The following is a 23,247-nucleotide window of genomic DNA, read 5'->3' on the forward strand; positions in this document are numbered from 1 at the left end:
TTGCACCACTAAAAGTTCCAGTCACATATACTGGCAGGCAGCAAGTGGATGATTCAGAGACTAACTCAAATGATTATGAATGGGGTCCTGACCACCTTTCAGACACATCCACTACAGAAAATCTAGAAGAGTGTAGCGGTGTCATAGATGATACTCAAGAGTTGATGCACATAAAACTAGAGAAAGAAATATAGGAAATTAGACATAGGAGACAAGAAAATTATGAACAAGGACTAAAAGAGGGAAGAATACCAGAAAGCTTCTCATCTATGTACCCTTATGCTAAAACAAAACAATCAGGTATAGCACTACACAAAAAGAGTTGGAAGCTATAGAACAAGAACTAGTTATCAGTCCAGAAGAAGCTAAAATGAGTAGACGACAACAAATCATAGAAACATCAAGATCATATCAATAGGTGTGTCAGATACAAATGACAAATGAAGCACAACATGAAGGAACTTGTAGTATTAAAGATGTTGGTGTTGATACCATACATACACTTACTAAATCACTTGAAGAAGACTTGGAAACTTCACCTGATGACTCTAATGATAGTCCTATTCAGTACAATATCTACTTAGCCTCAAATTTTGAATCAGCTGATACAAACAATTAAAATTTGTCTATTGATCTTATCACTATTAAACCACGATATGATGTCCAGTTTGGCATAGTGAATGATGTTACAAGTATATCTATCAGATTAGATCAACTAAATATTAACGTGAACTATAATAATCATGATCTGAATCTTCTTGGTCTCGAGACACTTACGAAAGGTATCCTTCTAGAACTCAACTTTTTGATCTGCCACTATGATAACAATACCGTGAACACTCTTGAACCTATCCAAAATTTATCCTTAGTACACCCTGAATTGATTGACTGTACTTTACAAAACCAGCCCATGAGTATACCTACTTTTGCCAATGACTATACATTAGCCTATTATATCAATGTAGTTAAACCTCTGGACTCTTCCACCAGTAAACAAAGTGAAAATATGACTAAAGTGGATATCAAGTATCTTAGTCGCAAAAACAAGAAAAATAAAAATAAAAGATCTGATAGCGAAAACCACATTGTGGCGGTATCAGAATCTAAAAAAGAGAAAAAAAAGGATGTACCTTGAGGTGAAAACCTCTATGAGGTTCCTGAAGGTGAGATACTTGATATACTACCAAGTCATTTCCAGGAAAGGTCCTCCATATTGATCGAGCCAACTCAGCCAGTGAACATTGGGAGTCAAGAGACACCACACATCATTCATGTAGCTCAATCACTATCAATAGAAGAATTGAAGGAGTTCACTCATCTATTCTCATAAAAGAAAATAAACTTTGCATGGACATATTTTGATATGTTGGGCTTGGATCCTGATCTCATTATGCACCATCTTTCAAGTACACCAAGAGTAAAACCAATTAAGCAAAAACTCCATAAGAAGCACCTGCATGTGGCACTACTGGTCAAGGCTAAGCTATAAAAACTACTAAAAGATGGATTCATTAGAGCTATAGATTATGCCGAATGGATTTCAAACATAGCACCCATGTCAAAGGTAGACAAGTCTATCAGAGTTTGCACTAACTTCAAAGATCTTAACAAAGCTTGTCCGAAGGATGACTTTGCATTGCCAAACATTGATATGATAGTCGACAGGATTGCTGGGTATGAAATGTAATCACTAATGGAAGGATTCTCTAGATATAATCAAATCAAAATAGCTCCTGGAGATTAAGAAAATACAACTTTCACCTGTTCATGGGGAACCTTTTGCTAGAACGTCATGCCATTTGGGCTAAAGAACGTAGGAGAAACCTATCAAAGAGTAGTTACTACCATTTTTCATGATATGATGCATAAGAACATGGAAGATTATGTTGATGACACCTTAGTGAAGACAATGAAAAGATCAACGCATATTCAAGAGTTAGGTCCTATACTCGACAGAATGGAAAAGTTCAAACTTTGGTTAAATCCAAAGAAGTGTGCATTCAGAGTGACATCTGGTAAACTACTTGGCTACATCATTTCAAAGAAGGGAATCGAGGTTGATCCTGAGAAGGTCCAAGCCATAATAGAAATGCTACCTCCAATGACCATCAGTCAAATGAGAAGTCTATAGGGACGTCTCCAATCCATCAAATGATTCATTTCTCAGCTAGTAGACAAAGGTATTGAGAAAAGGAGTAATTTACAACTAGGATCAGCAGTGTGAACAACATATTCAACAAATCAAAGAGTACCTATCAAATCCACCGATATTGATGCCACTGATTCAGGGTCAACCACTAATCTTATATATATTAGCAACTGATTCATCACTGGGGCACTTCTGGCACAACAAGATGACAATAAAAGGGAATGAGCTATTTATTACATCAGCAGGACATTGGTGTCTTATGAAAGGAACTACACTATAATAGAAAAATCATGCTTGGCGTTAGTCTTTGCATCACAAAAACTAAGACACTACATGCTAGCACATTCAGTCAAGCTAGTGGCCAAAATTGATCCACTCAAGTATCTTCTCAATAAATCAACACTTACAGGAAGATTGGCGAAATGGGTCATGATCCTTACAGAGTTTTTCATTGAATATGTGGAATGAAAAGCCATAAAAGGATAGGTAATCAATGATAAACTTGCTGAAGCTCTACTTGAAGACTCTCAACCACTGCATATAGAGTTTCCAAATAAATCAGTAATGCACCTTACTCAACAACCCTAGAAGATGTTCTTTGATGGGTCTTTTACCCAAAATGGCTCTGGTGTTGGAATATTTTTTATTACTCCTTAGAAGTATTCAATCCCAAAGTCTTATAAGATTCTATTCCCTTTCACAAACAACATTGAAGAATATGAAGCTTTGGTAAATGGGATAAAACTAGCTATTGAATGGAAGGTTGCAGAATTGTATATCTATGGAGATTCTCAGCTGGTGGTTAATCAATCAATGATACATATCAAACTTGAGATGAGAAATTAATGCCTTACAAGAGGATGGTTGATGATCTTAAGAAGTATTTTTCTTTTGTATCATTCAAACAAATTCCTAGATCTGCAAATAGAGTAGCAGATGCTATGGCCACCTTGGCATCTATACCTGAGTTACAAGAGTCCAATTTTCGCTTTGATTTCCTGGTGGAAGAGTTATATTACCCCGCTTATGATTCTCCTGAGACCCAAATAGTTTGTTCTATTATCGGACATGACTCATCCCAATACAACCACATCTACTCTTATCTATGTGGCCACATTATCCCTAGAAATCTTACCCAAAATGCTTCACGGTATGTTATCATAGCTAACGATTTATTTAGACGAGGTTTGGACAGTACATTTCTTAGATGTCTAGAAACTGAAGAATCTAAACATGCATTATCGAAAGTCCATGAAGGTATTTGTGATCTCATTCGAATGACCTTACTTTAGCTTAGAAACTACTATGGGCTGGATACTACTAGCCAAACATGGAAAAAGATGCCATCAAATTTGCCAAGACTTGTGAGAAATGTCAGCTTCATGGAAATCTCATACATGCCTCGGCAAGGGACCTCATACCATTTATTACACACTGGCCTTTTCAGCAATGGGCCTTTGATCTCATTGGTCAAATATATCCTACTTCATCGAATAAACATAAATTCATCATAACTGCCACTGAGTATTTCACCAAGTGGGTAGAAGTGGTTCCGCTCATCAAAGCAACCGGTAAACAAGTCACCCTGTTCATCTAAAACCATATCATCTACAGATATGGGATACCTTTGTCCATTGTTACTGATAATGGAGGACAGTTTAAGAATAAAGATCTTGATGAGCTTTATGAGAAATTCAAAATAAAGCAACACTGGTCATCAATATATTACCCTCAAGGTAATGGACAAGCCGAGGCGTCTAACAAAAACCTACTGACTACCTTACATAGAATAGTGAACAAATCCAGGAAGGATTGGCATCTGTAGCTCAATCCTGCCCTATGGGCTTATAGAACAAGTATCAGAACACCTACTAGGGATACACCTTTCTCTTTGGTGTATGGGTCCGAAGCAGTACTACCTATTGAAGTAGAAATACCATCTCTAAGAGTTTCTTTGCAAGATTTTGTTACTGATGAAGATCATAGAATATCTAGATTGAAAGAACTCGAACTGCTCGATGAGTGTCAGCAAGTGGCATTTGATCATCTTAGAGTGTATCAGAAGAGAATCTCCAGAGGATATAACAAGAAAGTTTGACAAAGAGAATTCCAGTTTGGTGACCTAGTTCTGAGAGAAAATCCTAAAAATCAGCAGTTTTGAGGCAACAAAGGGAAGTTTGAACTCAACTAGCTGGGTCCCTACATCGTTACTATAGTATTCGGCTCTGGTGCCTATCAACTCTCAAATTCAGAAAGAGAACAACTCTGTGAACCAATTAACACAATCCACTTGAAGAAATTCTTCGCTTAGCATTCTCTGTGCCATCAACTTGTACAGCTGAAAAAGTCCTGAAAAAAATCCTAAAAATTTAAAAAAGTCCTAAAAAAAAAAAGAAAAAAATATATATATAAAGAGAGAAAATGCCCTAGTGAAAACCTTGTAAACAGGCACCTTGGTAAAAAAAATGAATCTTTGCCAAGTAGGTGAAAACCTAGCAAACAGGCGCCTCTTGTACTCAAGCACTCCATCTATCAATGCAATGTTGGCATTTCCCACTTTCATGCATCTTTTGCTTTCGCTTGTACATATTTTTCAGTCACTTTCATGACATCCTGGTTTGTTGGAACCTTGATGGCTTGAAACTGATCAGCATCCTAGTCTTAGTTTACTCGACAGAGCATTTCACATGTCCTAAGCAATATCAACCAAGTCATTTTTTCATCAGTGAATCATGGTCGTCCACTCTGAGTTAGTCACCTATCTCTTAACTACCAAAGAGTTTTATCACTAAGTACACAAGCAAAACAAAATAACAGAAAACAATCACTAAATAGTTTGAGCTATTACTAAAAATTTTCTTTGCGTGTTGTCTTTTATATTGGTTTTTGATTATTATCCCTCTGAGTAACTTGAGGAAGTCTATTGTGACTAAGAGGAGCAATGATTGGGGGCATAAAATTTTCTTTGTTTTCTACTTGTAGGAATGATTCTGATGATCTGGAAACATCTAAATTAGTTGGGTGTCTATGATAAGAGCCTTCAGATCAAGGTGAAATTGCCTCACATACCTCGACTTCGCTTATTTGTATGCTACAGGGAGGTCCATATCATTTTGTTGTCTGTTTTGAGGGAATTTATTTATGATGCAATTTGGGTCCCTATGAAATCAGTCCAAGGATATGAATGAAAAAAGGGTCATTGCAGACAAGATAATAAATATTGCACATTGAGAAAGAAAGGAACTCTAACTTGCCTGTTGTGTTCATTATGCTCGGTGATGAATCTTAAGTATTTTAAATCCAATGACGACGTTTAGGTTGCATTTTGCATATCATTTCACATATCATTTTCCATTTCATTTTGCATTTTTTTGACTTTAGAGTGATTTTGGTATGATAATAATCTCTTTCTCTTTTGAATGAGAGTTGAAAGCATCATCATTTCTTACGCTAAGTGGTCTATTTATCATCATTTCTCCAATCAAGTACTTGTGTTTTGAGATGTTTTAGTTGCATATATAACATTTAATAGAGCTTCATACATTTCATTATTCACTCATCTGCATCCATCTCATTACATAGAAAAATGAAAACATTGTATTACTCATTACATACTCATTTATTTGCATATGAAAAGAAACAAAAATAGACATCCATAATCATTTGCATTACATACATTCATATTGAAAAGAAATGCATACATATAGAACAAAGCATATAAAAGACATCTCATAAACGAATCAACACAAGTACGATGAAGTCAAATCAGATCTTGTATATATATTTCATGTCAAGTCTAAAGGTACAAAATGATGTCGAATGACATATACAAACTCCCATCGGAGCAAGAATCTTATAGGCTACAAAAAAATGGGTGTGTCTACAAAAAATATATTCGAGCTACAAAAAGAATATCTAGCTTTGAGCCTCTCCCTCATCTCCTAGTGGAGGAGGAGGAGCTTGATGATCGAGATCCTGTCAAGGTGCCCTAGCTCCCTCAGAACGTGCCATACACTGAGAATAAGGAATCACTTGCTGCGCTACTGGAACTGCCACACTATATGTTGCGACATAGTAGGCTGCCCTATTGTTTTGATGCAAAACCTCCTGCTGGAGGGTGTCTCACTCCGCTCTCATCATCGTGACTTGACGATCGTGCTCTACTCTTAGCTCAACTAGCTGTCGATCATGCTCTGATCTCAACTCCATAATCCAACGATCTCTCTTAGCCCTCACCTCTGCAAGCTACCAGTCTTGCTCCACCAACTGAGTCTGAGCCACTATCAATTGTGATTGTACCTCTACAAGATGTGCTCTCATTGACCATCTTGCATCTATCCCTTGCTCTCTCACCGGCTCTCTACCCCCATCTCCACCTCTAGTACCACCCTGCTCCTCCCTCCGCTGCCAGACCTGTCTTGTAGCTACTCGCTCCTCCTCAGCTCCACCCAATCTCACTCCTACTCTCCCAAGAGATCCACCCTCACCCCTCTGCTATCCACCCTCAGTTGGAACCCTACTGCTACTAGCACCAAGATCACCACCTATCTGCCTCAAAGCCTCATCTCTCTCTCTATCCCTATCCCTATCTCTAGCCTTGTCTCGGACCCTATCCGTATACCTGTGCAGGAGCATCATCCTCAATATCCTCAATGCGCAGTGCCTTCTCACCCGAATCAGTAAACCTAGGAAAAGGATACTATTGGAACCACTCTCTGTACTGGGGCAATACCCCTGCATCTGCTACATTATCCATATAATCACATATGAGGCATTGTAGACCAGTCAGCTCCTACATGGCCAAGGCATAAAATAACTGTGGAGACCATCCCTGTCTCTCCTCATCCGCATAATGTACATACACTGTATACTCCTGCGAGATCCCCTGAGGCTGACCATACTGCCTCATCACTTGAGAAATGATGAACTGCTCCACAATAGTCTGTGATCTCCCAATAAGTGGGCGCGTGATAAAAAGGTCCCTGCGAACTAGCCACCAGTCATCCCATGGCTCCAAACCTCTATATGGTCTCCACACTATGGCTATCAAATCATGTAACTATCGCCACCAAAAATATGTCTTGCCCAAATGGGGCTGCATAATATAACTGGCATACATGTATATAATCGGCTACCCGAGCTCTCTACTATCGTCTACAATAGGCCGACAAATGGGAAGATGCTCCCAAGCCCAAACCTGTAAAATATATACACTTGCGGCCATGTTCTGACCATCTCTATATATAATCTCATGTATCTCGCGATACATGTGAGCCAATAAGCAAGAACCCTAACCTAGTCTCTGAGGGGTCTCCATCAATCTCATCAGCATCCTGTCCCAACTACACTGGAAACCCTGCTGCCCTCTATTTGGCATCATAAAATAGTCGATAAATCCTGCTAGAACATACGCCAAAGGAAACTCCTCACTGTATCTGCTCATCAATATGTCCCAACTAATGGAACAGGTCAAAATGTCAGTATCACTAAAGACATGCCTTAGTGCCTGTAATCCTGGAAGGTGCCCTAAATCGTAATCCACCTTATCCCCAGCAAAAGGGATATGGAGGATCCTATATACATCCTTGGGAGTGATAGTCAACTCCCCCACCAACAGATGAAAGGTGTTATGTTTTGAATGGAAATGCTCTACCAACGCCGTGAGCATACCGTGATTCACATGGATATTTGGCAAACCAAGAAGATGAGTCAAACCACATACATCAATATGAGCCTACTCAACCTTAGATAAATGTCAAACTAATACCATAGTAGGAGGATAAACACATATAAAGAGCACATGAGGTAATCGAATCTGCAAAAACCCAACAACGAAGCAACAAAAAATATTCCAAATGAGCCTACAAGAGAAGTAAAACATCATGTAAATCCAACTAAGTCAAATGCAAAATCAAATTTTTATGTTTAGAACTTCAAAAATGCTCATTGTCTCCCAAACGACAAAACACAGAGGGGCAGCATCTTGTACGAGTCAAGAATATCTTTCGTATGACAAAACAACCCAAAACGACAATTTATTGGAATCCGCACGACAAAATGTTCTTTTTACAGACATGTCGAATGATACAAGGGTAGGGCCCGAACGACAATTCTAATGACTTCAAACGACAAAATAAATTTTAACAGTTACTTGTATGAGATAGAATCCTACCTTGCATGATAAAACGTGAAACCCGACCCCAAACATGTGAAAAACTTGAAAAATGAGCAAAAAAATCAAAATTGAAAACATAAAGAGGCTTAAGATCGATCACTTACCGTTGGCTCATAGTTTCGGGGTCGATTATGATGTCTCTGGCACTCAAATCGATGCGTACAAGTAGGGACTACCATTTTTTTGTAGAAGGTTTTTGAATTTTCAAACTTGGAGGGTTAAAATGATTTGAAGATGACACTTTTGTCCCATATATAGCCAAAAACCCTAATTTTCCAACTTGCTCTGATGGACATGAAAATTGTACCCTTAGCTAATTTGACTGCACTGATTCCATTTTCAGGATCAAAATTGAAATTCATGATCATTTTGCTAGTCAATATTACAATTTGGATCACTTAGCACTCTTTTCATCAAATGCTCTGTTTTTCTTCCAATTGTGCTCAATTTCAACGTTTAATTCAATTTCATTTCTACACATCAACTTTACGATCAACTCTGTGCTTAACTCATCAATCAATGCCGATTCTTCAAATATTCCTCAGAATCAATTTTTGCTCAAATAACTTATTTTCACCACACAATTACCTATAATCATCAATCCCTCGCTATTTTTGGATTTCTCTCCCGAGGGGGCATACTCATGACCTTATGACTTCACATCTTCACAAGTCGAGAAATATTTTTTTTCTTCATCAAAAGTCGAGCAAAATCTTGTAAAGAAAATCAATCAATTCTTATTTGCCAAGGGGCGTCTCAGCTTCATCTCTTCACATCAAGTTGAGATCTCTCAATCATCTGAATTGAATCAATTGCTAGGGGCATCTCAGCTTCATTGCTTGAAATCAAGCTGATATTTGTCCTTCATTTGAATCAATCTCTTAAACATTAATCACTTTCATCGCTTTACATCAAGTTGATTATTCATTTAAACTTAATCAAAAGTTTAAAGAGTATCTTTGATCACATGCTAAATTTAAGCAGGTGTTCAGTATTCGTTTCTTGATCAAGCTGAATAGTTTATCTTCGCTCATCGTATCTTGATCAATCAAGTTCAAGATCAATTCTATCATCACTCACTGCATCTAAGTTCAATCAAGTTCTAGATTAGTAAGATCTGCTTCTTGATCAATCAAGTTCAAGTTCAGTATCTTTTGTTTTCTATCGTTCGTCAGTTCAATCAAGTTCGGGAATGGTATCGCTTTAATCAGACTTCATTCATCTTTGTCGCTTCGAATCAAGCTAAACACCTTGCTCTTCATCTAGTTTGTGATCATTCAAGTTCAAAACTGGCATCTCCTGGACATCACACATTCTTTGAACCAACGCGCTACTCTCACATTAATTCAAAGAGGGGCAAATGTAATACCGTAAAAATGGTCATCTAAAGCATGGGCCCCTAATCTCAACAACATCACCAAGGTCCTAACCAAAGACAATTAAATCAATCTTGAGCACATTATTAATTCTTCAATCATCAAATATCAAATGACAAATCAATTACTCAATATTAATTAAACATTCATTTAATTAATTGAATCATTTCCAAGAATATCATTTTCATCAATTATCTTAAAAAATTAATTAAATATCCTTGCATATTTAATTAATTAATAAAATTGCCATTTAATCATGCAAAAGGAATTAATTTATTACAAAAGAGGAATTAATTACAAAACAAGAGTTGAATTGAAAATAAACAAAAAGAATTGAATTGAGAGAGAAATCAAACTTGAGATATTATCTCTTTTTCTAAATTTAGAACTTTAAATCAGAAAAGCAATTAATTGAATTATTGAATTATTCTCTAAAATTGGAACTCAAAGCTTTTCAGAAAAAGAAGTTCAGTTGCATTAAAAAGACTCTTTTAATAAAAGAATTATCTATTTTTATCACAAATGCATGGAATTAATTTATTATTATTTCCAATGCAACTTGGACTTCTAATTTGAATGCATTTCAATTAAACTATAATTGGAATCTATCTCAAGGTTAACTAAACTTGATTTCTCAATTATTTTCAATTAATCCTAAATTGAGCTTTTTTTAGCTTTTCTCTTGAGGATTCTCTATAAATACAGTCTTCAACTCTCATTTCAATTCACCCCAGAGATTTTTGAGTACACGCTTGGAGATTATTATCACGCTAATTTCGCTCTAAAGTTATTGAAGATCATTGTGCTTTTTTAGATTATTTGCATCCATCATTGCATGAATCCATATTGCTTGAATTCGTTATTTCCTTGAATTATTCATCTATTTTGCATCCATATAGTTAATATCATATAGATTAAATCCTTCGTCTTGGTGTAGTCTAGTCACTGGTATTGCCTATAAAAATCTGAGAGCAATCTTATACTCGCATCTTTTAGAAAGCAATTAGTCACTTTATTATGGTTTATTATTGATTGATTATTATTTACTAACCATGCATATAATGACTTAATTGAAGTGTTGTGCTTGCAGCTACAGACCCTTTTTCACACACACAACTATGACATGATTTATGATTGCTTTGATTGTAATCACTATCTAATCTAGGTTTGAAAACCTTCTACTTGATCTTGATGGTCATTGTCTTGAGCCTTAAAACCTTTCCATTGAAGATATGTGTTCACCTTTATTTTCCCTGGTTTGAGTTTTTTGGTGGGCCCGATTGTGATTGCCTTTTTCCAGCAGGGCAGAACATGTGAGACACTTGGTGGCCCAACGTTGCTCCCTCGTTCCATCTTTGTTACCCAGTTTTTGAAGCAGTGCGGGGGTGACAAATGGAAATGATTGCTGACTATCCTTCTTGGAGGGCCCACTCGTTGACACAGTTTGCAAACGGTTTCTGGTGGTTGTGCCCTTGCCCGTAGACCATTCTCTTCTAGCAGAATCTTTTCAGTTCTTGGTAACTCCCAGTCCATTGCGGGTAGAAGGTCACATTGCAGGGTTTGTTTTGCTGGGTGCAGACCCCATAGCGACATGCCATTTTTTTTGTTCGAGGAGGGTTGTGCTATTTTGGCATTTTGGGAAGTTGTTTGTAGGGGCCGTAGCTTACTTAAAGGTGGTGTTCTTTTCCACCCAAAAAAAAAAGGAGGAGAAGAAGGAAGGATTTTTAGAAAAACAGTCTAATTTGTTAAGGAGGAGTTTTCTTTTGTTTCCAGCCTTAAAAAACTATTTTGGTCTTGCTATAAGAAGATTATTCAGATTGTGCCTGCGACCTTTATGATGTCTCTCTTGGCTTACTGTTAATAGTGTTTTCTGTGCTATTGTTGTTAACATTTCTGATAAACTTTGGGAGTATTTTATCTAAGACTTCACTGAATAAACTATGTTTTCTATACTTGTTATCTAGTGAATGTGTGATGAATGTTTCCCCTATGTTTTCAAGCAAATTGGGTTGTAGTTTTGATTATGTCCTTGACTTGGATTTATGGATTGTTGAATGAGCTTACAAAAGTTACGCATATTTCTTAATTTTTGTTAGTTCATTGTCTCTTAATGATCTGGCGCATCACCTAAGTGTTTTAGTGTCTCATTCTGAAAAGGTATTTGTTTCCTTTCCCTTTCCTCAAAACCCATGGAAGAGTCATCTTCTCAATCCCGAAGGTCATTCAGTGTCCCTTTGCACAATCTGGTCCCCCAACACTAAATTTCCCATAAGGTTGTTTGTCCCCAAAGTAAAATTTATAGTCAACAATTCTTTTTCTAGCATGCCCGGTGGGACTATATTTTAAAAGAAAAAGGGTAAAACACGCATACCAGCTAGTTTATGAGTCAGAGGCCCATTACTAGGAGTTAAACGGCCCTACATCCCCATCTTCTTTTTCCTCTATTGGTGATTGTCCATTCTGCCTCAGTCGTATCTCTGTAGAGTCTCCCCCCTATCATAAATGCTGCAATGGCTCAAGTCCCTCCCAGAAATTTTGTGACATGGGACAATGGTAGCCCTCTCATTCCTCTAGTTCCACCCATAGTTTGGGGAGCCATTCCGATAGCCGCGCTAAATGCAGTTCCCAAATTGACATGAGAATGTCATAAAAACCCTGGGGAGCATCTGCAGGACGTAGCTATGGTTTGTACTGTACATGGCATCACCGAGCAGAATGTAGCTTTGCGGTTGCTTATAGCATCCTTCAAAGGAAAAACTCTAGATTGGTTTAGATCTCTAGGCCCTAGTACTATAGGGGACTGGGATTAGTTGGGAGATTTCTTCTTTCAAAGATTCTTAGACAAAGCTGATAGATCATCCCTAATGCACCAACTCATTATGATCAAAAGAGCTCCTATAGAGGCATTAACTGATTTCAACATAGGATTCCAGTGAACTTGGCAAAGGATACCATTGTCCGGCCACCCCCTGGCGGATATGGCCTTCATATTTTATCTAAAAGCTTTCAATTCTGACATATCAGTAAGGATTCAAGCTCTAGGGGGTAATACTCTTTCGCAAGCATTTGACTTAGCAATTCAGGCTGAAAATAACCTTATCGATGCTGGAAAGCTCGCACCTCACCCTACAATGCCAGTGTTCCCCGAAATATCTACCCAAGTAATAGAGGAAGCCACCTCGAGCACCTTTACTCCACAGTCTATATATTTGTTCCCCACTCCTCAAACTACTCCCCAAGCTACCTCTCTGGCTGCTAAGGTCAATGATATGAAGAACTTCTTAAGATCCTTCTCTAATGAAATTGTCAACCTAAAAAGGGCCCAAGTCTCTCCCACCAAGCCTCCTTTTCAACAAAATTTTCAAGGAAATCGACCTCCCTATCAACATCCAAATTATCGGGCTGAGAAAAATCCCCTGCCAAATGGCCAAATAGTCCCCGTCCCTAATCCATTGTAGGCCATCCACCTAAAAAGCGGTAGAGAATTGACTGTAGGTCAGAATAATTTGGCGGATGATACCAATTCTTGGTGTTTTCCATGCAACAATGCTCATGCTCCGAGGAATTTCCCAAGGGGGAATTTGTAGCAAAAGGTCACAGAACAAAGGAACTCAGGTATAGTGGATGAATCTGCCTACACATCCCCAGGCATGGATAATGCAGCTTTTGTTGCCCAGATGCAAGGAATGTCATTACAACAAGAAGCGGAAATTGCCCATGATCATGTGTTTTTTTCTTGGATGGAGGATGATGATACAGTGCTAACTATCGATGGAGTAAATTCAAAAGATGGAGCCCCTATGGTACATTTAAACTACAACCTTTTCTCTAAAAGATGTTTGACTAGTGAGGACACCAACAATATAAGGTCGGTACCCGTGAATAGGCCACCGAAACAACCAGTCATCGGTTCTGCCTATCCCAGGAAGGAGTTCATCCCTTACAAACTAAAAGAGCCAAAGGCTTTCACACCCCCAGTGTTGGACGTAATAAAGCAGTTGAAGAAATCTCTAACTCATGTCTCTCTATGGGTTCTCCTGAGTATCCTAGAATAGAAGAGCTAGTTAAAGGAGGCATTATCTCATGATCAAAAGGATACAGGCATGATAGCTCTACCGCCCTCTCAGACGAATGGAACAGATCATCACCCAACAGTTAGCAAGACACGTTCCCCTATCGCTTTGATGAATGAAGGCTCCCCCTCCACTACACAAGGAGAAGGTAAACCTAAGCCAAATCCTTTTTACCTTACCCTTATAGTTGGAAATAAGCTTTTACATAACTCCATGATAGATTCTAGTGCTAGTACTACGGTCATGCCTAAGAAAATTGCTGAAGTATTAAACATTTAGTATGACCCCTTAAGCAAGGGTGTAATGCAGCTTGATGGAAATAAAGTCGAGATGATAGGTCTCATCAAAAGCCTCCCTTGACCTTATTTGCATGTCCGAGCATAACAATATTCCAAGAAGCAGTGGTCATCGACATCCCTCCTGTCTTTGGGCTCTGTCTGTCCTAAGACTTCACCGCTAAAATAGGAGGATATATGTCCCTGGATTGGTCCCACTTGATTCTCCGTACTCGACACGGCGCCAAGATGAAAATCCTTTCAGAACCCCTTCACACCGAGCATATAGCTGACTAAGCCTTGATCAATTTTGAGCCTACCCACACCTCTATAACCCATGATGAGCGAAAGGTGGTAGAACTCTTAGAAGATGAAGAAGTAACTGGGGAAATCCCACCCGAACAAGAAGCTTTCCTAAATGAGTTCATAGACTCTGATCCCTTCTCTAATTACCATGCCACCGGTGTAGGAACTTATTGCATTTTTGAAGAGGATCAGCTGATCCCAAAACTCACTAAAGATCTGCTCTCCAAAGATCAGCTGTCTTTGACACTATGGACCCTACACTTCGACGGTGCCAAATTGAAAATGGGCTCTGGAGCTGGAATTTGTCTCACCCCTCCTGAAGGTGATCAAATACGAAGGTCTTTTTGGTTGCAGTTCGCATGTTTGAATAACAAAGCAGAGTACGAAGGACTAATTCAAGGTTTGAACATGGCAGAAAAAATGGGCATCAAGAAGCTTAAAGTCTTCGGTGATTCCGAATTGGTAGTATAGTAGGTTCAAGGGATATCCAGTGCCAAACATATCTGTATGAGGTCCTACCGCTCCAGAGTATGGGATTTAATAGAAATTTTTGATGCTTTCAATATCACTAGTATTTCTCGGACACTAAATACTGAATCAGATCACATGGCAACCATAGGAGCTCATTTTGATCAAACTGTAAACCTCTCAGCTGGCCATTCAACAGTCAGAATGGTGGTCCATCCGACTATTCCTGATAATGATACATATTGGTAGGTTTTTGAAAGTGATGAGCAAATTGCTCTGTTTATTCAAAGCTCAGGTGAGTTTGTTGATCACCTACAACCTAGGGTTAAAGAGGCTTATAGAGACCAAATTATTCTGTTAAGATCCAACAAGCTCCCTAATGGTTTGATCACCTTAGAGAATTTGTTTGATCATGAGGATGTCAAGAAGGATAAGTGGAAACTCAAAGTAGACAAAGGAGATTACGCTGAAATGTCAGTCAGAAGTGGAAGGATCCTCAAAGTAGGCAAAGGTGTTTCCTCCGAGGCTAAGGAGAAATTGGCCCGATACTGTGACGAGTATGAAGGCATCATGGCTTGGTCTTATGATGATTTAAAAGGTTATGATCCTAGCATCATTCAGCACACCATCAAGCTCACAAATGGAGCTAAGCCAGTCCGACAAAAATAGAGACCGGTAAATCCCAAGATCGAATCTCTCATGGCTCAGGAGTTGAAGAAACTGATTGAGTCAAGGATTATTTACCCTATAAAGCACAATACATGGGTGTCAAATTTGGTCCCTGTGAGGAAAAAAAATGGAGATATTCGACTCTGTATCGACTTGCGGGACCTAAACCGAGCATCGCTCAAAGATCACTATCCTTTGCTATTAATGGAGCAGTTATTAAGCACTATAGCTGGATCAGAGATGTTCTCTATGCTCGATGGTTTCTCAGGATATAATCAGGTAAGTGTCAAATCGGAGGATCAACACAAGACCACTTTCACCACAAAATGGGGAATGTTTGCATATCAAAAGATGCCTTTCGGCTTATCAAACGCTGGGGTCACTTTCCAAAGGGCCATGGATTTGGCTTTCAAAGAGTTAATAAATAAGATTATCCTGATATATTTAGATGACCTAACCGTGTTCTCCAAACATCAAGAGGATCATTTTGATCATCTTGAGTTAGTCTTGCAAAAATGTCTTTAATTTTGGGATCTCTTTGAACCCCAAAAAATGTATTTTTGGGGTTCCCCAGGGGAAGCTGCTGGGGCATATAGTTTTTGAAGAAGGCATCTCTATTGATCCAAACTGGGTCAAGGCTATTAAGGAGCTTCCCCTTCTGGTCAAAAAAAAGAGAGTGGAATCCTTCTTGGGAAAGGTAAATTTTGTTAGTCATTTCATCTCCAACTTCGTCGGGATAATAAGACCTATCACTCTCTTGCTTAAGAAAGATATATATTTTAAATGGACTGCTAAAGCCAAAAATGCCTTTGACCAAATAAAGCATGCCATCTGTTCAGCACCAGTGTTATCTAACCCAAACATGTCAAAGGATTTCATCATGTATGTCTATTTCGATCAGCATAGCGTCACCATGGTGCTAACTCAAAAGGACATCCAAAAGGGAAGAGAGCATCCTATAGCTTTCCATTCAAAAACCCTCAAGGATTATGAGCTCCGCTATAACTTTGTAGAAAAAAAAGTCTTAGCTATCGTAAAAGGACTGAAGAAATTCAAACATTTCATTGCTTGTAACAAGACCACGGTGTATGTGGCTCATCCCGCAGTAAGAGAGTACATCATGGAGGGCGACATCACAGAAAAAAGAGCAAATTGGATCACCAAGATCCTGGAATATGATGTTGACTTCAAGCCCACAAAGCTAGTCCATGGGAGAGGTTTATGCCAGTATATAGTGCAGGACAGTGAACCCCGTGGTCTTGAAGCCACATCAGAGGAAAAGGTTATGTTTATGTCCAACACCCCCAGCGAAAGTTGGATTGACAAGAGAAAAAACTTCATGAAGATAGGGACCTTTCCCAAAAATCTTCCCTCGGCCAAGAGGAGATTCTATCAACTTCAAAATAGCGGTTTTCACCTCATAAATGAAATTATTTTTAAAAGAAATTTTGATGGAGTTCTACTTCGATGTGTGGACCAAGGCTAGGCTGATAAAATCCTCCAAGAATTTCACTATGGCCCCTCAGGAGGCCATTTCTTTGCACCTACAACCATGATCAAAATTACTCAAGCCGGATACTTTTGGCCATTTATGTTCAAAGATGTACATGCTTTGGTAAAAGGGTGTAAAGAATGCCAATATTATATAGGGAGGGGTACAAAAGCGGCCATGCTGCTCAAGCCTATGTCAGTGGAGGAGCCCTTTGCTCAATGGGGCCTCAATTTTGTTAGGATGATCAACCCTCCAAGTTTAGCTAGACATAAATGGATCCTGACCACCACTGACTATTTCACCAGATGGTCTGAAGCCATTCCCCTACAGAATTCGTCTGAAAATGAAGTGATAGCTTTCCTAGAAGAACTGACTTGTCGGTACTACCCTCCAAAAACTATTATATCACATAACATGCATGCCTTTAGGGGCTCGCGAATCACACAGTTTGTTCTTAGCAGAAGTATTTATCTCGAAACCTCCTCTAACTACTACCCCCAAGGGAACGGTCTGGCAGAATCTACTAACAAGAACTTGACCTGACTTATTAAGAGGATAGGCATGGAATATAAGAGGGAGTGGCACCATCACTTGAGGAGTGCATTATGGGCTGACTGCATAACACCCAAGTAGATTCTCAAAACCTCTCTGTACAAGCTGGTATATGGGAAAGATGAATTTTTTCCTCTATCATTGGAAATTCATTCGTTATAGTTGCTAAAATCTATGGATATTGCCAAAAATGGCCCAATGGCCGTAAGGGTAGCAGAGATTATGGAGTTAGAGGAAGCAAGGGAGACTGCCTTCACAGCCCTCTAGGACAAGTAAGAAGTCATAAAAAGGTGGTTTAATAGTAAAAAGAGTTCTGATGTTATATTCACCCTTGGAGACCTTGTTCTAAATTACAATGAGAGAATGGCGAAGCCAGGTCAGCACACCAAGTTCGACTGCGTATGGGAGGGTCCTTTCCGCATCATAGGATGTAAGGGTTTCAATGCTTCTGAGTTAGAGGACATGAATGGAGACTCCTTCTCCATCCCAGTCAACGGTTTTCATCTTAAGCCTTACTATTAAGAGGCCCTTCCCCCTTTCCATGTAAATAATGTATACTATGTGCATACATGTGGTGTGTATTTATTTTAATTATTTCTAGCTTAGCAAGAAAAAGGAAAGAGAGACTAGATAAAAAGAAAAGTAAAATCAGTATATTAAGTCTTTCTCGTATATTTTTACAAATGTGCAGGCCCTCGGCCTCTCTCTTGTTTACATCTTACGGTTTCAAGCAAAAGTCATGCTTTGCCACTCTTCTCAGAGGCTAGTTTCAGTATCTTCCTCTTCAGTGTTGGAGTCCCCTTCTTCTCCTAGCCATTCTGAACCAGAAGAACTCTCAGGCTCCCCGTGCATGAATATAACCACCAGGTTAGGAGGCTGATCCGGCAGTAGGACTCTTGGGAAGATATAGTCCCTGAAGCCAGTATACCATTTCATTCCTTTCAGAATAGGGACCATCATATGTACTCACAGAAGAAACTTTGCAGCTAGATCGACATGGTACCTATGGGAAGACAATGACATGGTTTTCAAGCCATTGATAAGTGGATGCCACTTAACTTCTTCATTCTATAAAATGAAGCACTCTAAGTTAGATGCCACAGGGAGTCCGAGGAAAGGTACATGATACATGACTACATCTTCAAGGCCTCCCAAGTAGTCTAAAGGAAAGAGTTCTTGAGTCAGCTGTGTTGTCATTAGCCCAGACTGGCCGCAATCCAGCAGAGAAGCCATGAAGTGCGAGCAAATATCTGTATTCACCCGGTAACGGTCTGGATTGTCAATGAAATCTTCCCCAAGTATCCATTTGATGGCAGCAATTATTATCGGATTCTTTCTTTGCATCATCCCTTGCAGCCTCCAATCTGAAATATTCCCTAGGAAAGCTACTTGCGCCCTTCTGCTAATGAGTCAAACTGGAGTATCCATTTCTTTAGAAACTCTGCTGTTATAGCTCAATTTGTGATGAAAGAATGTCTGAAAAGACATATTTATAGCAAAAATCTTGGCAGGTAAGCAATCGGCAACTTGAGATTCCCCTTTTCCCACTTCAATGCCCCTGTCACACCTCTATTAATTGTTGTCACATGAATGAGATTATTTCCAAGATATCAACATCTCATCAATCACCTCAAAAAGAGGAATGGATGGAAACAAAGAGCCATATGTACTTCCTGGTACGTCACCCCTAAATGTAAAAGCTCTGCCAGCTTGTTTCAGCTCATGCGGTCATTATTCCTAACTGATCCTTTCGATTAAAGAAAGATTCTGCCTAAAGAACTATTCCTGAGGAATGCCAGATCAACCAAGTAGTTTCTTTGGAAAGTGGGAATGACGGCTCCCCTCATTCATGGAGGTTGATCACTGCAGCATTTTGAGTTGGCACATGTGTAAGCCGAGCCTTAGCTTTCATGAAAAACAAGGCATGTCAGGCATTTAAAAGTTCCAAGTTTCTCCTGGCCATCTATCGGTTCATTTTGTTGCAATGTTGGGAGGCTAGAGGAAGAAGTATAGGTTTTCATCTTTTATCTCTGGCAAAACAGGAGAAGACGATTGTCTACCTTAATGGATTCTGAAGCTTCATCCATAAAGGCTGCCCCCAGAGGTTTCTAGGTTAATCTTTTTGAGGAACTGTCTTACTCCTCTCATGCCATTCCACCAAAGAAGGATTATCCAAAGACAAAGGCCAAAAAGAAAATGATGACCCAAAACTCGTCGGTTGTTTTGGATTCTCTAGAGAACGTCTATGATCTTGAGGTCTGAAAGCAGCCCAAAAGCCTTAGACAGGCCGCTGATTAGAGGATGCTGCATCACCGAAATGATCCTTATTCTATCGCAATACATTTCTGGAAGAGTGGTTCTCCCCAATCTTTGGTCCCCGTAGTTCCCTACTGTCCTGAGCTCGTGGCCACCTGTGTGGAGATTTTTGATCCCACCTCATTTTTTGTCAATGGCTCACACCTAAAATTGATCATATCTCCAGAGGCCATTAGGGAAATGCTATGCTCCCCAATCTTTGAAAATACTGAGGTTTTCTTAGAGAAATCCATGGAGGAATTCTGGAACACCAGGAGTGATGCGTTATCTTTCTATCAAAATGCTCTCAATCGGAGTTTGTCAATAGGGTTTCCAATGTTCCCTTTATCTTATAGTGATCTGAAGCAAGACGACCTCAGAGATATCTCATCTACCCTGGCATGGTTGTGTGGTCATGATAACGACCGGGATATTATTGCTTCCATGATGGGCTTTCTCTTTAAATGCAAGAAGCAAAGGGAACCTTTCCACTTTGACTTCTCCATGACTATCGCTAATGCCATGGTCAAGCAATTATCTGAGTTTCAACAGTTGCGACATTTCAAGTTCTCTTCAGTATTGGTGCATCTGCTCTTGCATCAAAATGAAGCTTTCTTCGCACAATTTATGCGCTTGGCCACTTTTGATGAAGTAGGAAATGTAGTGTTGGTGTCCTGTTGGATGCCTCTATTGTTAGCCTCTTATGATTCTTACTAGTTTTCAGATTTGTTCTTGGCTCCCGTGCTTAATGATTTCAAAGTGATTCCCAATGAGCCTCTAGCTCGTTTCTCCCAGGTTCAAATGAACTGGATGCAGAATGAACCCCCCCTTGTGACTAGTTCGTGGGTCCCAATTTCTCTTTCATCCATGTGCATGGTTTCTCTGAGGAGCCATTCCAGCTTCCTACTTACGTGACTGACAGAACCCTAGCTTTGAAAATGGCAAGGCAATTGGCAATAGTCGAGTGGATGATTGGCACTGGGAAACACGAGACCTCCATTACAGAGGATAACAAGGCCATTGGCCCAATTACCCTAGTAAGAAGAAAAGTAGCTAAGGAAACCTTGACTTCAAAGATGGTGCAACTGGGTTTCATAGTAATTGATGACCCTTGGAGTTACGACCCTGATGGCTGCTTAAGCAAAAGGAAAAATGTTGTGAGGCATGAGCCTCGAGACTCATGGGCGGAACGTAAAAACTCTTAGATTGATGACCCAAGCAAATATGTGGGTCCTGATGATTTCCCTATTTTAGAGCGCCCCTCATGGTTAAAGTTTTATACCCTAGTACAACCTCGCGAAGCCTATTCCTCGAGCGTTGTTGGAAGGCATGAAAACCTTATCCTGGCCTAGAAAGAAAAGGAAATTTTTTTGGGTCTATCATCAGGAAGTAAATCAACTTAGAGCTAGTCTTGGGAATGCACCCATGGATGAGCGTTTCGAGGAGGAATGGAGCAAGGAAAATAAATCTAATGATGAGATAGGTGACAGTTCCTCGCATGGATAATCATCTCTCGAGATAGTTGCTTAGCAAGAAGCTGGGATCATAAATACCCAAGGGCATGAGCTAGAGGCGGAAATCACTCTTTCTTTAGACAGTGCAACTTGTAGACCTCGTTCGCAGCCTAGTAAGAGGTGGTCTGAGAAACAGTCTTCTGAGGGCCCCCCAAAGAAGAAACCATACCTTAGTGGGTTAGAAGGGGTTGCACTTAACACATCAGCAACAACAACTTCAAATTTACAGTCGCTACATCTTTTGTATGATCAGGTACGTCCTTTTTTCCCCTCTTTTGATTCTCCTGATGTTCTTACAACTACCCTCGCACCCATCATGCAAACCTCAGTCCCTACTGCTCTTACTTTGGCCCCGATGGGTATGATGGTTAATCCTCAAGACATCCTCACACAGACTTCCATTCCTTTCCTGAGCACGATCCCTATATCTACAACTTTTTAGTTGCCCACATCAGAAACAGTCCTTGTGTCGCGTAGGCTAGGTTTTAAAGAATCTTCCCCCAGGTTATGGCTATGGCATCCGCTAGTTCCTTCCCACTAGTGGGCTCTCCTTTTGTCCTGCTATTTTCCCTGCTGGCAGTAACTCATCCATTCCAATCTTCTTGCGTTTCCCCTTTTTTGCATTTCCCTTTCACTGTCCCTCCTAGTGCAGTGTTTGTAGGTCAAGTCATCGATCATCCAGATAGTTTCTAGCAGCAGGTTGTTTATGATAGGAACATCAGTTCGAACAAATCTAATAAGTGAAAGGAGAAGGAAAGTGCTCACCGCACTCGCCCTCGCCTGCAGACCCATTTCATTGAGCAAAGAGATTGCCTTTACTTTGTAAATCTAATTCCTAAGGTGGACAAGCTGGAATCTTAGATGAGGCCCGATGATTATGAATTACAAGCAATGGGCGTTAGTCTCCAAAGTGCCACAACCTCCGATAAGGTCAGAATGATGGAAGAAACTTCTAAGGTAGTATCCACAAACTTTATTAAAAAGAGCTGTTGTTTAGAAAAACTCTAGACAAAAAATGTTAGCCTCCATGATTCCCTTTCCTAGCAAAGGAAGGAGGATAAGGCTTGGGTATCAGAGATCAATCATCTATAGAGCTTGCTAACTCAAGCTAATTTCAAGAAAGGAAAGTTGCAGTCTGCCCTTAGCAGCGTCGGTTCCCAGCTAAAAGGTCAGGAAGTGACAAGAAATGTAGCTCTGAAGGAAGTACAAGATAAAGATTCTGAAATACAACGATTGAAAGCTTCTTCCAAGGACGTTGCCCAGGTTCAAATGCAATTGCGCGAATAAATCCTTATCAAAGAAGGTTATGCTCATCAACTGAGTGAAGCCCAGGTGTCATGGTCGGATGAGAAGATGAATTTTGAAGCTGAGCTGAAAGAAAAAGAAGCTAGTCTCGAGCAATCCAGCAAAGGTGTTTCAGAATTGGAGACTCTTTTGCAGCAGGAACATAATCATACATTGCAGTTGCAACAGGCCATCAAGGCTGGGGAAGAAAAAATCTTAGCATTGGAAAATCAAGTGGCTATGAAGCAAAGCAAAATCCAGCAGCTCCAGCAGGAAACGGTTGGGAAAGATAATGAGATATCTCGATTGATGAATCTCCCACCCCCGCAGCTAATTGCTCCAGACTTCTCTGCCATGCTGACGGAGTTGTATGTTTCCCATTGGAAAAAAGTAAAGCAGTACTACCCATCCCTGTAGTCGGTGTTATGATTTCTCAGTGACGCGCAATCCCTCTATGTTGAGGCTGGGCACCTTATTAATAACTCCATGCTTATCATTGGTCCGAATTTCCCAATAGCCCAGAATCTTATTGAATTGCTTTATTCCGCTCAGGAAGAGGAGCTTAGGGAGAAAGGGATTGCAAATCGTCGGCAATTAATCAAGAGGACTAATGTCTTCA

This window comes from Cryptomeria japonica, chromosome 5 (assembly GCF_030272615.1).
Source record: "Cryptomeria japonica chromosome 5, Sugi_1.0, whole genome shotgun sequence".
In the NCBI taxonomy this organism is placed as follows: Eukaryota; Viridiplantae; Streptophyta; class Pinopsida; order Cupressales; family Cupressaceae; genus Cryptomeria; species Cryptomeria japonica.